Raw genomic sequence first — 11,562 nt, forward strand, 5'->3', positions numbered from 1 at the left:
GCCGATATCTATAACAACAGCAACAACATTGACAATAAAATTCAGCCATCGCAGGTCCTTGGGAAGGACTCGATGTCTGGATAAAACAAACCAGTCAATAACACCTGTCTATGTAAATAAATAAATAAATAAATAAATAAATAAATAAATAATATCGAGGGGGGGCTCAGAACCCTCCTGCCCCCACACTGCAGCTGTGCTCTTTGTTCCCCTTCTCAGGATTGCCGGCTTGAAGCTGATGTGTCCTCAGTGCTGTGTCTGCTGCAGAAGGGGAGGGAGCAGCGTGAAGACCCTCCCCCTCCGCTGCTGATTGGCTGGCTATGTGCTGAAGCTCAGCGTATCCCTCCTCCTCAGCCTAAGCGACAGGCTTCAGAAAATTGCACTTGTCCCATGAATTTCAATCAGGCTGCTTATGAGTAACTTAGTGTGGATGTGAACCAGTGACTGCAATAGTCTCTGTACCACTTAAATTTGTGTTTTTGTGTATATATGTGTATACACACACACAATTAAGTGCAGCAGCTATGAGATGGGCTACTCCAGTCACTGACTGGCTTAAATCCAGATTAAGTTGTCTGATACAGGGGTGTGTGTGATTTTGCTCCCAAATGGGGCCCTGTGGCCCCGTTTGGGAGCGAAATTGGCCAGCACTACCTTTGCAGTGCGGCCAGAGCAGCTCCCCCTGACTTTTGAAGGTGAACGCAGCGCTGGCCAACTGAGCTCCTAAACAGGGCCACGTGGGCCTGTTGGGGAGCAAAACTACACGCCTGCATCTGACATCAGACGCAGGGGGTTGGGCTGGAGGGAGCTGTAGACGGACGTTTGCATATCAGCAGAGCCATCAATAGTCCCCCAAGGCCAAAAGAGGCCCAGGGAAATGCCAAGATTTCCAGCTGAGTCTGGTTTCGACCAAACCATTCGCCTCCAGCACCTGTTCCGCTGTTCCTCCCCCGGGAGAAATGTTAGTGCAATTAGATGGCCAGTGACGCCCACAGTTCCTCGAAACGGCCACAAGAGAACCAATTAAGGAAGTAACACGGCTCAAAGTTGCCAGGAGGTAAACATCACAAAGTCGGGAGGCCTGGAAACTGCATGGATGTAGCTGGACTGGATTTGGTTGTAATGTGTTCATGATGTAATGTGTTCTTTAAAAAAACATTTCCTAGACTTTGGTGGAAGGCGAAAGGCTGAAATCCACAGACATGTATTTGTTAAAAAGAATCTAGAGGGTCAAGGTGACCAGGAGGAATGGGGACTTTATGAGTCTTTGTTCTTCCCTTTCCCCATGCCTTTAACTGCCGGAATCAGCCAGAAATGTCATGGGCATGGCTACCTGCTGATAATCCCAGGTAATTAATTGTCCCAGGAGAATGACAGACCTTGGCCTTCTACCCATTCACACCTGCTCAGTGAAGTGCAGTTAATCATTCTGCTCAGTGAAATCCAGCTAAAACATTTCAAGGTTGCAGGCAGGAGTCTTTCTCAGCTCTCTCTGGAGATGCTGCCAGGGCCAGAACTTGGGACCTTCTGCATATACTCTAGCACTGAGCTATGGCCCCATCCCCTGGGATCTTGGAGAGCTGCTGCCTGTCAGAGCAGGGAGTTCTGGGCTAGCTGGACCAATGGTCTGACTGGAGCCAAGCTAGACATGGCAGTGGCAGAGCAGTCTCTCTACATGCAGCTCTCACTCTCACACAGTCACGTAAGAACTAGGAGGAGGGAATCTGATTCAAGTGCTGAATCATCTCCTGTCTATGCCTTACCTCCCCATAATCTGTCCTCAATGTCATTTTTCTCTTGATTGATTGACTAAGTACCGTCAAGTTGGTGTCAACTCTTAGCGACCACATAGATGGATTCTCTCCAAGATGATCTGTCTTCAACCTGGCCTTTAATGTCATTCAGTGGTGCGTTCATTGCAGCCGTAATTGAGTCCATCCACTTTGCTGCTGGTCCTCCTCGTTTTCTCTGTCCTTCAACTTTTCCCAGCATTATAGACTTCTCAAGGGAGCTGGGTCCCAAGTATGATAGTTTAAGCCTGGTCATTTCTGCCTTGAGTGAAAATTTTGGATTGATTTGTTCTATAATCCATTTGTTTGTTTTCCTGGCTGTCCATGGTATCTTCAAAAGTCTTCTCCAGCAGCAAAGTCTTCTCCAGCAGCGTCAATACTTTTTCTATCTTGCTTCTTCCAAGTCCAGCTTTACACAGAGAAATAGCAAATAAATAAGATGGATCCCTGTCCCTAGAGGGCTCACAATCTAAAAAGAAACCTAAGATAGACACCAGCAACAGTCACTGGAGGTCCTGTGTTGGGGGTGGAGAGGGCCGCTGCACATCATGACATGTTTTTGAGATTATTTTGGTTTAGCTCAGTTGTTTTCAAACTTTCTACTAGGGATGTACACAAAAGGAGTTATGCAGGCTTGGTTCAAATTTGAACTGGATTTGAGTGGAACCATCCTGGCCATTTTGTGCCCATTTGAACACACAAGACCAGCCAAGTTTGACCCTGGACCTGTCAAGCCAAACCGGCTTGAACCCAGCTAGTTCTCACACCCCTGCTTTCTATCCTCTGGAAACTTGTCCTCATCACTGTAAAGGCAAAGTGTGCCATGAAGTCGGTTTTGACTCCCGATGACCACAGAGCCCTGTGGTTGTCTTGGGTAGAATACAGGAAGGGTTGACCATTGCCTCCTCTGAAGCATGAGATGATGCCTTTCAGCATCTTCCTATATTGGGAAAACATACCTGCGGGGATTTGAACCGCCAACCTCTGGCTTGATAATCAAGTCATTTCTCTGCTGCACAATTAAGCGGCTTCCTCATCACTGTATCTCCTCACAAACTAATTCTATCTATCTATCTATCTATCTATCTATCTATCTATCCATCTATCTATCTATCTCATATTTCATATTTTGTTATTTTCATATGTGTAATAGAAATATTACATACATATTTATTTATTTATTTAAGCACATTTATATACTATACTGCTGCTGCTGCTACTACAACTACTACAAATATTTATATTCAGGGGGTCATACATGCTGCTGATCACAGAAGTGCTGGCCATCATGGGGACGGTGTTTCCTTGTGCAGAAAATTGCCACTGTAACTGTGAGCAGCCAGATCATTTGAACCTAGGAACCTAGGAAGCTGCCATATACTGAGTCAGACCACTGATCTATCTAGCTCAGTATTGTCTTTACAGGCTGGCAGCGGCTTCTCCAGGGCTGCAGACAGGAATCTCTCTCAGCCCTATCTTGGGGAAGCCAAGGAGGGAACTTGGAACCTTCAGATGCTCTTCCCAGAGCGGCTCCATGAACATAGGAACAAAAGAAAAAATGCCAAAAGACCAAATTGAAAATAGCCTCAGGTTTTATCCATCCTTTGTATTATTTGCCTTGAAAACTTGACTTTTCCTTTTGTGCTGATGGATGGCACCCAGATGGTTGGCTGATGGTTGGCACCCAGACAGCGTCTCAGGACGCTGTCCCTACATGAGGGGGGAGGGAATTGGCAACTCACTTGCCTGTCTTTCTCTCAAGTAAACAGGTTTGCAACCAGCAGTGCCTTGAATTGTCTTTCCAAGAAGGATTGGTCCTCTCCAGATTGAAGGAATACCTGGATCCATCGCCAGAACGTGATCCCAAGGGAGTCTCCAGAGGACATCATCACTGACCCAGGAAAGCTAACCATCAGCAGCAGCAGCTACCCGGGGGCAGTCCCTATCTGCATTTCCAATCCAACCCAATGGTGACAGAACGTCCAACTGCTACCCTGTCCTGTGTTCGAAGAAGAGGGCCTAATGCAAAGTTCATCTTCCTGCTCCTAAGTGCTATAGGAGAGGGATAGACAACAAATGCCTGGAGACTGTCACTTTTCTCTGGAGTCATACATGCAACAGCATCTCCCCAAGCTGTAAAGCCCTGGAACCATCCTACCTGGGTAAGATACCTTGCCAAAGACACTATTTCAAATTCTGCCAAAGAGACTATTTCAGATTGCCCATGGGGGGGGGGGGAATCAAGGCTCCCAAACACATGAACATTCGAGCTTGTCTATGGACACTATCCAAACAAGCCAAAACAACACGGATCAGAGAACATCCAGGATAGCCAAAATCCTGCAACGTTGTACAAGAGCATTTGGTTCTCAACTGAAGGACTAAAATATTTTTTTTACCAAGGACTCTTAGGGTTTTTTTAATTTTAATTCTAAAGCTCTCCATGGCTTCCTTTTTGGCCATGACAGACTCTAGAGGACACTAAGAGTGGTGGGAGTTGATGATTTACACCACTTTCTTATATTACTTTCTTGTAGTGACTATGTGCTATCATTATGTTGAAAACCATGCTATCTCCTGTGCTGTCAGGACATGGACCTCACATGCTTGCTCTCCGGTCATTTCCCAGAGCATTTACCTGCAAGTCTGCACCTATCCCCAAGTTTGTGCTCTAAGACATTAAGCTAGCCCAAGCTTGACCTGCTAATTTTATAGACAATTGTATTTAAGCAATGTGATTGTACGTGACTTGTCATTGCTATCGCTTTCCACAAGCTGATCATCCATTAATCACTAGAAGCACCTGGTTCCACAATGCAAGACTGTTATTGATACTTTATTTGGGATAAAAACAATGTTGCTTGCTATAAGTTATATGATCAAATCAGAATTATACTAATTATGTTTGTAGCTCTAGGATATTATATGCAATGTATCTAGTTTTATTGCCATATGTACAGCCCATTCAGCACCTATATGTCCCAAATCCTTTAGCTACACAAAACACAGAACTATATTTCCAAGATTACAAGTTTATGTGTTAGAAAGAGCTATTATTAATATTTCCAAACAGTTAGGACTTTCATTTAACTAATATGGAGAGCCTATTGATTTATGGGCAAAGAAGATAATTCTAATTATAGTATGTATTTTCCTTTTATTGATAATCACATGTTGCTGCTTATAATGCATTCTAGCTTGAATCCAAATGTTTATGAGAACCTTTCAACCTTGCCATAATGTAAGACCCATACATACAGCTGTACCTTTACAAGCCCATATATCCTGAAGGTTCAGGATGATCCAGTGTTTCAGGGGGGAATTGATGTCTTTTAGAAAACCAAAGTAACTCCATTTTACTTAGAAAACCTCAGTCTGACTTAAAGTAACCCCAGCCCAGCTCAGGGTCATCACGGCCTCTCATGATCAATGTCGTTATCTCTCTCCACTAAATTGTATCTGAGGAAACTTGGTTCTCACAGGATTCTCACTGTTCTTTGCCGACAATTAAGAAAACAGGATGTAACCAAATAAGGAGTAATCACCAGATGAACAATGAATCATTCGCATGCGTACTAGATACTTAGCCCACCATTTTATTGCCACGTATACTATGTCTAGGGTGTCAGCATCATTCAGATTGTTTGTATAAATGTAAGATGCACCTATAACCAATTTGCATTCAGTGCAGAGCCAAAGCCCACTGCTAATCTGCAATAAACGCCTCAAAAGAGATTCCCACTGTGTCTGTTTGATTGGCTAAAAGGCGGACCCAGGGACGAACCAAATTAACATCACTGTTGTCCCCTTCCATGTGTGATCAGGGATGGACTTCAGTCTTTATCCTGCAGGGTTGCCAACCTTTTTGCTAGCCTGGCTCCTGTGCCTTGAAAAAGAGCTTGACAGTCCAAAATTAAGCAGATGAAGCTTTTGCTGCAATGAAAATGAAGAGATGGGGAAATCTTCATCGGTTTAATTTGAATATGCCAGGTTTCCTCTAAAAGCATAAGAGCAGGAGCAGGGAGAGAGTTGGCAAGCCTGCCTGCTGGTGCCTCGTGGCCAGCATTGGGCATGGGAGTTCCGCCATCCTTGTGTACATTCAAACATGGCGGTTGCTGGGGGGGGGGGTCCAAGGCGGGAGTGTTTACCGGTCGCGACGGATCCTGATGGGGCTGGAGGTTCCGCTGCTGCCTTCAGTCTCTCTGGACTCGACCGTTGGCAGGAAGACTTTCTAGCCTCTCCTGCTGCTAATAGCAAATTTCTGTCCAATTTGGATCGTGAAGGGAGCGCAGAACATGGCCTCAGGCAAGGAGTCCAGAGTGAGTGTCCACCGCCCTGCCCCAAATAGTTTCAATGTTTTTTGGGCGGGGGAGACCCCCAGGGGTTGGATTTGGGTCCAGGTGGAGACATTTAGGAAGCGACACTGTCCTGGCCCCTCTGGGCTGACCTTGTAGGGCAGGAAGGGAGTGGCCCAGTGCAGCTTCACGGGGTCCTCATGGAGCAGCAGCCCTCCATGGATGGCTCAGAGCTCCATCAGCCCCCTCCCTCCTCCAGGACCTCATCCAGCGAGGAACGTGCAGAGTGGAGCCACCTGCACAGTGGAAGGGAAGGTGTTCCTGGCCTCTCTGAGCTCTCTGCAGTTCCCCCCTTCAGAGGGGCAGGATGGCCATATTAGGGAGGGAAGAAAACAACACTGGTCTTTCTTGGCTAAAAGAAATGAAATGTTGAGGTGGGGGGGATGGAGGGAAGATAGAAATGGCAGGATCTGCCAAGTGGCATTTATGTGGAGGATGAGAATTGCCCCTTCTTGATGTAGCCTGGCTCCTCTGCTTTGAGCAAAAGCTTGAGCAGATTGAGCAGGTGAAGGCATTCCTGGCCTAAAGAAATGGAAAACTGCTTCACCAGCTTAAGATCTGCATGTCAGGCGTCTGCTGAAGTCACAGGAGCAGGACCAGGTAAATAGTTGGCAACCCAGCCTACTGGTGCCTTGTGCCCACCACTGGGCCTGGGAGTTCCACCATCCTTGTGTACATTCAAACATGGCGGTTGCTGGAGGGGGGAGTCCCCAGCTGGGTGTGTTTACCAGTCGCAACGGATCCTGATGGGGCTGGAGGTTCCACTGTTGCCTTCAAACTCTCTGGACTCGACCGTTGAAAGGAAGACTTTCTGGCATCTCCTGCTGCTCACAAACAATTTCCGTCCAATTTTGGCTGTGAGGGAGTGCAGAAAATGGCCTCGGGCAAGGAGTCCAGAGTGAGTGTCCACCGCCCTGCCCCAAATAGGTTCAGTTTATGGGGGGGGGGAGACCCAGAGGGGTTTGATTTGGGTCCAGGTGGAGACATTTAGGAAGCAACACTGTCCTGGCCCCTTTGAGCTGACCCATGTGGGCATGAATGAACTGGCCCAGCACACCTTCACAAGGTCTTCATGGAGCACCAGCCCCCCCATGGATGCCTCAGAGCTCCGCCAGCCCCCTCCCTCCTCCAGGACCTCTTCCAGCGAGAAAGCACAAAGTGGAGCCACCCGCACAGAACAGGAGAAAGAGTTCCTGGCCTCTCCGTGCTCCCTGCAGCTTCCCCCTTCAGATGGGCAGGATGGCCATATGAGGGACTTGAAGAAAATAACACTGGTCATTCTTGGTCTTTGAGCATGACTGGAATGGATGGTGAAAAGAGCCCAAACTCGGGAGCACTTTCAGCATCCAGCAACACCCCTGCAGCGAGGCTCCCCCTCTCTCTTCCTCTTTGGATAGATGGTGATGACCTCCATTTTTTGGAAGGCTTCTTCCTCTGTAGCTTTGCATGGGATTATATGAGTTCTATTGTTTGTTAGCCACTTCATTATTTTTAAATTAAAAGGAAGATATCAATTTAATGGAATGTGGGGGGGGGCCTGAGGAAGGAGGATAGAAATGGCGAATTCTGCCAAGTGGGAGTTGCAGGTTCTGTGGAGGATGGGAATTGCCCCCTCTTGTTGAAGGGGGTGGGGGGAGACCCCCAGGGGTTGGATTTGGGTCAAGGTGGAGACATTTAGGAAGTGAGACTGTCCTGGCCCCTTTGGGCTGACCCTGGTGGGCAGGAAGGGACTGCCCCAGCCCATCTTCACAGGGTCTTTATGGAGCAGCAGCCCCCCTTCGATGGGTCAGAGCTTTGTCAGCCCCCTCCCTCCTCCAGGACCTCATCCAGAGAGGAACTGCAGAGTGGAGCCACCTGCACAGAGGAAGGGAAGGAGCTCCTGGCCTCTCCGAGATCCCTGCAGCTTCCCACTTCAATGGGGCAGGATGGCCATATTAAAGGAGAGGAAAGATTGTGCTGTTGGTCAGTGTCGACTCCTGGTGCCCACAGAGCCCTGTGGTTATCTTTGCTAGAATACAGGAGGGGTTGACCATTGCCATCTCCTGTGCAGTCTGAGATGAGGCCTTTCAGCACCTTCCTTGATTGCTGCTGCACGATATAGGAGTTTCCCATTGTTTGGGAAACACACCAGCAGGCATTCGAACCAACAGCCTCCTGCTCTCTAGGCAAGTTGCTTCCCTGCATCGCCATTAGGTGGCTTTAAAAAAATATTCGTCATTCTTGGGAGCTGGAGATGCCTGGATTGGATGCTCAAAAGCCTGTTTTAAAACAGTTACACTGGCTGCCAATTTTTTTCCGGGCAAAATACAAAGTTCTGGTTATTACCTTTAAAGCTCTAAACGGCTTGGGTTCAAGATATCTTAGAGAGCGCCTTCTTTTACATGATCCCCACCGCACGTTAAGGTCATCTGCGGAAGTCCGTCTCCGGTTACCACCGGTTCGTTTGGTGACGACTCAAAGGCGGGCCTTCTCTGTAGCTGCTCCTGGACTGTGGAATGCACTCCCAGCGGAAATTCGTAATCTTGATTCTTTACTGTCCTTCAAGAGAGCCTGGCCTTTCAGGGGTTTTAATCAGTTTTAATTGTTTTAATACCTGGTTTTCAGGGTTTTAATTGTTTTGATAGTTTAATTGTTTTTTAAGTAGTTTTAAATTGGCATTTATATTTGCATCTCTGTTTTAATTGTTTTTAATGTTTCCTGTTTTAATTGTAAACCGCCCTGAGCCATTTCGGAAGGGCGGTATATAAATTAAATAAATAAATAAATAAATAAATAAATAAATAAAAGGGATCAGGCTCGGGAACATTTTAAGTCTCCAGCAACACCCCTGCGGAGAGGCACTCTCCCTCCCTAGATCCCTCCCTCCCTCCCTCCCTCTTTGGATTGATGGTGATGATGACCTTGTTTTGAAAGGCTTCTTCCTCAGTAGCTTAGAATGAAATAATACAAGTTTTATTGCTTGTAAGCCTCTTTGATATTTTTAAACTAAAAGTAGGATATAAAAGAAATGAAATGTTGTGGAGGAGGATGGAGGAAAGATAGAAATGGCAAGATCTGCCAAGTGGCACTTATGTGGAGGATGGGAATTGCCCCCTCTTGATGAAGGGGGTGGGGATGGGAGACCCCCAGGGGTTGGATTTGGGTCAAGGTGGAGACATTTAGGAAGTGAGACTGTCCTGGCCCCTCTGGGCTGACCTTGTAGTGCAGGAAGGGACTGGCCCAGACCATCTTCACGGGGTCTTCATGGAGTAGCAGCCCCCCATCGATGGGTCAGAGCCCCGTCAGCCCCCTCCCTCCTCCAGGATCTCATCCAGAGAGGAACTGCAGAGTGGAGCCACCTGCACAGAGGAAGGGAAGGGGTTCCTGGTCTCTCCGAGATCCTTGCAGCTTCCCCCTTCAGAGGGGCAGGATGGCCATATGAGGGAGTGAAGAAAACAACACTGGTCATTCTTCGGTAAAAGAAATGAAATGTTGAGGAGGGGGATGGAGGGAGGACCGAAAGGGCCATTTCTGCCAAGGGGGAGTCACAGGTTCTATGGAAGATGGGAATTGCCCCCTCTTGATGTGGCCTGGCTCCTCTGCTCTGAGCAAAAGCTTGACCAGCTTAGCCCAAAGAGATGGGAAATGCATCACCAGCTTGATATCTGCATGCCAGCCTTCTGCTGAAGTCACAGGAGCAGGATTAGTGAGAGAGTTGGCAACCCTGCTGGCTGGTGGTGCCCCATGCCAACCACGGGGCCCAGGGAGTTCAGCTAACTGAGCCAAGAGACCCCTTCAAAGTGGTCATACTCTGATATTTAGCAGGGGGAGAGCAACCTGTCTCCCCTGCGGCTCACGCCAAATTTGGTCCATTTGGGGCCATGTGGGAGTGCTGAACATGGCCTCCGGCAGGGAGTTTAGAGGAAGGGTTCACCATCCTGCCCCAAAGAGGTCCAATGTGGGGGAAAGACCACCCAAGTTCTCAAAGCGGCTTGATGAGAAATCTAGGGTGGGAGTCCCCACTGGCTGCTTAGGAATGACCCCGGTGGGTGTGAGCTGGCCCAGCCCATCCTCACTCCTGCTCTCCTCTCTCCTTGACAGGACATGGGAGAAGGATGCCCCTCACTACGCGGAGTGGGCAGCCTTGATGAGGCAACTCCTGTGGCTCCTCTCAGGTACGTCCTCCTGCTCCTCCTGGGTTATCTGGGCCCATTCTTGATTTATGGCACCTTGGATTTCAGGACCACTTGGGATCCTCTCAAGAAACCTGGCCCCTGCCAGGGTTTCATTGTTGGAGATCCAGCTCCAGATGCCATCGGCCTTTGGCACCAGTAACCCTGATGACCACGACAGGTCTCTCTCTGACCAACACGTAGCCAGAAGTCAGATAGAGGTCTTTTCCTCTCAGCATCTTCTTCTGAATAAAGCAGATTAGTTTAACCTTGTGTGAATCTCCCTGCTTATCATGGACAAGCTGTTGCCCCGGAGACCCTGTTGACTTCTGCTGTAATGGGAGTGAAATAGCTGCTGAATACTCTGCCATAGAAGTCATGACCCCCAACATTAATAAGCCCAACCCCCAAGAGGTCCCAGTTTGCAAGAGGCACCCAGTCTAAGTTCTGACTATTGGAATGTGGGGAAGACAGAAAGGAATGAGAGCAGGGGCAGGTAAAGGGAGTTCCAAAGGAGAAGAGCCGATCCGTCTGAGCTAGCTGGGTTCTGGGAGAGGATCCAGGGGTTCAGGCACAGGAGGCCAGGGAGGGTTCTCGTGCACATTTTGCTCCCTAGGGTTTTAAATGAGGATGGGTGGGGTGGGGGGATCGGTTCCCTAGTCTGCTCTCTGAGGACTGAAGGGCTGTGGGGCTCCATGGGCTGGTGTGCCTGGCCCACTATTTCTCAGGCCCTGGATTCCAGGTGAGCCCTGCAGCCACCCAGAGCGGGAGAAGGAGACTAGAGCCAGGGTGTGGCTGGCTGCTCCTTCAGGGCTGGATCTGCTGGTGCCTCCTTGAGTGGTTGCAGGGCAAAGGGAGCAACTGGGAGGGGAACAGTGGAAGCCCCTCTGGGGGGCAGAGGAGGGGGTCGTGGCAGCCCCTCGGAACAGGTGATGCTGAGTCAGACCATTGCTCTACTCTGACCAGTAGCCGCTCTCCAAACCCCAACCAAGGGAGCTGAGCTGTTTTAGAGGTTTTTAAATTAGGCAGTATAAAAATATATATAAATCCAATGAATGAATGAATCAGGAAAGAAAGAAAGAAAGAAAGAAAGAAAGAAAGAAAGAAAGAAAGAAAGAAAGAAAGAAAGAAAGAAAGAAAGAAAGAAAGAAAGAAAGAAAGCTAGCTCTTTATATTGTGGAGAGCGGGGAGGGTATATAAATAAAAAAATAAAATAAAATAAAATAAAATAAAGAAAGTAACCTTTATGTTGCAAGGAGCTTGGAG

Source organism: Hemicordylus capensis, chromosome 7 (assembly GCF_027244095.1).
Source record: "Hemicordylus capensis ecotype Gifberg chromosome 7, rHemCap1.1.pri, whole genome shotgun sequence".
Classification (NCBI taxonomy): Eukaryota; Metazoa; Chordata; class Lepidosauria; order Squamata; family Cordylidae; genus Hemicordylus; species Hemicordylus capensis.